We start from the raw sequence: 3573 nt of genomic DNA, 5'->3' as shown, positions 1-3573 counted from the left end.
TATATATATATATATATATATATATATATACATATATATTGTAAGATACAAATAAGATGATAATTTATTTTCAAATACAGAGACATTGTTAGACCAGCTGAAATATTGGGTAAATTACCCTTACAAAGCGGAAAAACTTGTCAACAACCAGCCAATATACAGGGTGTCCACAAGGTCTGGGTACATGGAGTAAATGAAATCATAACATAAACAATTAAATATAAAGAATAATAATTTCTTAAAGTATGTGTTAATCCCCATGTGGGTACATGGAGTAAATAAAATCATAACATAAGCAATTAAATATATGAAATAATAATTTCTTAAAGTATGTGTTAATCCCCATGTACCCAGACTTTGTGGACACCCTGTATATATACATATATAAAGGTAAGATCCAAGAATTCGGTTGTAGGAAGTTAGTGAACTTTAAGCAATCTGTAGAAGATATAAAAAACAACTTTCAGAAACAATAGTGGTTTATTGGCGCAGAAAGTTGTGAATTTTCCCCATATCAAAGTACGATAAGCTGCAAAAAGTTAATTTCATATTTCATGGTTAGCAACAGGGGTTGTTGTATATGCGAATAAACATTAAAAAATTAGGGAATGGGGTAGATAAAATCAAGGCTACATATGTTTCATAGCCAGCGGAATCTCGGAAGTAGTAAATTATCAAAATGAGAGGTAGACCATAGGCTACTCTTCAGGCCAAAGATACCTTGATTCTATGAAATCTATATTGTTGTTGGGAGATCCTGTGTTAACTCAGGGATTCGACTGAAATGTGTAGAAAGAGTTCAAGAAGAAAACATAATTGTGAAGAAGTAAAACTAAAAGAAGATATATATGGGATTGGGTAAGCTTGTAACAGAGAAGTATATGAGCAAAGAGGGGCAGGTGGGGAGAGAGGGTTTGGTATTGAAATTGGCTGGAGAGATGTCTTTATGAGTTTATGTTGGGGTTACTTGCAGGTCTGTTGAAGGTTAGGTAAGTAAACATATTGTAGCATCCCATAAAGCCATTGAAACAGAGTCAAAAAGATGAAGATATGAGTGGTATTTGAAATGGATAGAGTGGGGAGTGAAGGATAGGGAGGTGGACGAGAATGTATTTTTGGTCAAAACAGTTGACTTAGTTTTGGTTGATTGGCAAGTCTGGTGGACAAAAAAAAAAGACTTGCTCCAAGTACTATATAATAGGACTGAACTCTGAATTACATAGTTGTGAAGCAAACTTCTTAACCACATAACTATGCCTAAACCCAGCTTTTTTTTTAACTTGGCTTTTTTGCTTTCCTTTTATGTAATGAAGTATCAATAAGAAATTCTTTACTTTCCCAAGTGTTATTCAATCAGCATGCCACCAGTGCTGTGGATTTTTAAAAATACAACTCAATTCTTTTGATACCAACCTACCAAAGATCACATCTGGTTTTATGATATAAACTTCTTGTTTTAAAGAGATCTAAATTAAAACCTTCCATCAAAGTTCATCCTTCTGGATTGATAAAATAAAATTTCAGTTTAATACTAGGGTCAAAATAGTCATGTTTTTCCTGTTGTGGATTCATGCCTATTTTAAAAATCTATATTTAATAGAAAAGTTGTTGAATATACTTAATAATTTTGTATGCAGTTGTTGCTTAACCTTGATCAGCCATGTTGCCACAGTCTAATCACCAAAGATATTTGAAACATGACTATCCATTTTATTTAATTAAGACTGTATATGTAAGACACATTATCAAATGTGCCCTTCGTTTTTTAAAAACAACACAGTGTAATTTCAGGATGAGCTGGTTAGTATTTCTCGCAGGTTAAGCAACCGTGTCGATGTTCTGTCAGTAAAGTGCAGTCATTTGCAAACTGCAACGTATGGAACTTTCTGAATGGCATGCCTAACAAAAAATTAGTTTGAATTTTTTAGAAGTGTGGTCCACCTATGATGAGCGGTGTCTCATACAACTTGCTTCTCAAAAATCATTGCTCATGTCTAGTCTACTGATTATAATATCATATGGTATGTTTCCCTTAGACTCTGATCAGTGACTAAAGTTTCTTCTGCATATGTCTGCTGAGGTCAGTTTGAGAGTAACTGAATTCTGTGATAACATCTGAGAGTAATCTTGTTTGGGCTCTGCTTTATTTGTGTAATGGAAGATTTCTTTTCCTTCTAATTGACAAAACTAAATATAATTTAGGGTCCTCTGTCAATTAAAGTTGAGTATATCTACACATGTGTAAATGCAGGTCTGGGCAAGGTTTTTGAGAAAGACGAGCAGCTATCCATGTGACACTTGCCAGTGTTAGCTAAGAGATAAGCTGCCATCTTAAGGCTGATACAGCTTGGTACCAGTGGTCAAGCAGGTATTCCTATCAGAAAGTCAAAGGACTAGGACAGACATCAAAAGGTATCTCATCTAATTCTCTTACAGTTTTGCCAGTCCACTGCTCTTGGTTGTTTCTCATTTTAATTGACTCCTAAAGAATGAAGTCCAAAATTAACCTCCATGGGATTTGAACTTGGAATGTAAGGGATCTGAACAAATACTGTGAGGTGTTATATCCAATCTTGTAATCTCTGTGACAAATCAAACTAAATTTAGATAAATAAATAGTCCACTAGTTGCTATGTTGTAGAACTCTTCCACAAGTATGACTATAAAAGGGATAAGGTAGGGTCCTTTAAGTCACATGGATTGGTGAAGGTGCATGGCTTGGTGGTTAGAGCATCAAGCTTACAATCATAAGGTAGTGAGTTCGATTCTCGGATCAGGCCGTGTGCTGTGTTCTTGAACAAGACACTGTATTTCACGTTGCTCCAGTTCACTCAACTGTAGAAATGAGTTGCAACATCACTGATGCCAAGCTGTATCAGCATTTGCCTTTCCCTTGGATAACATTGGTGGTGTGGAGAGAGGAGGCTGGTATGTATGAGTAATTTGCTGGTCTTTTATAAACAACCTTACCGGGACTTGTGCCTTGGAGGGTAACTTTCTAGGTGCAATTCCATGGTCATTCATGATTGAAGTGGGTCTTTACCCAGGGTCCTTTACGTAGTTGCTTGATCAGTAAAAACCAAGAACCACAACTCCTTCAACTCAAAGTCTGTATCATAGAATATAACTAAGTGCATTGTAAGAATATATATTTGAAAATACAAACCGAGATAGTAAGTATGAAGTTCTAATCTATATATATAAAAATGAGAATGTGTGTCTGTCTGTCTGTCTGTCTGTCTGTCTGTGTGAATCCCTAAAACTCGAGAACTACGCAACCAATTTCATTCAAATTTTACACATGCCTTACTTAGGGTTCCAGTTGTGTTTTAGTCAAAAAAAAGTATTAACTTCTTGCAGAGTTCGAGCACACGGCAACATAATATCTCCTCCACTATTTAAGCATTACGTGTCAAAAGTGAAACAAAAACACTCATGTCAAATACTTTCACTTTAAAAATGAAAATATTCCACTAACTGAAACAATCACATTTCGATACTGTAATGACAGATACTTTCACAGAGAGAGAAAGAGAGAAAGAGAGAGAGAGAGAGAGAGACGTATATGTATAC

The sequence above is a fragment of the Octopus bimaculoides genome, chromosome 11 (assembly GCF_001194135.2).
Source record: "Octopus bimaculoides isolate UCB-OBI-ISO-001 chromosome 11, ASM119413v2, whole genome shotgun sequence".
Classification (NCBI taxonomy): domain Eukaryota; kingdom Metazoa; phylum Mollusca; class Cephalopoda; order Octopoda; family Octopodidae; genus Octopus; species Octopus bimaculoides.
This window is presented reverse-complemented; position numbering follows the sequence as displayed.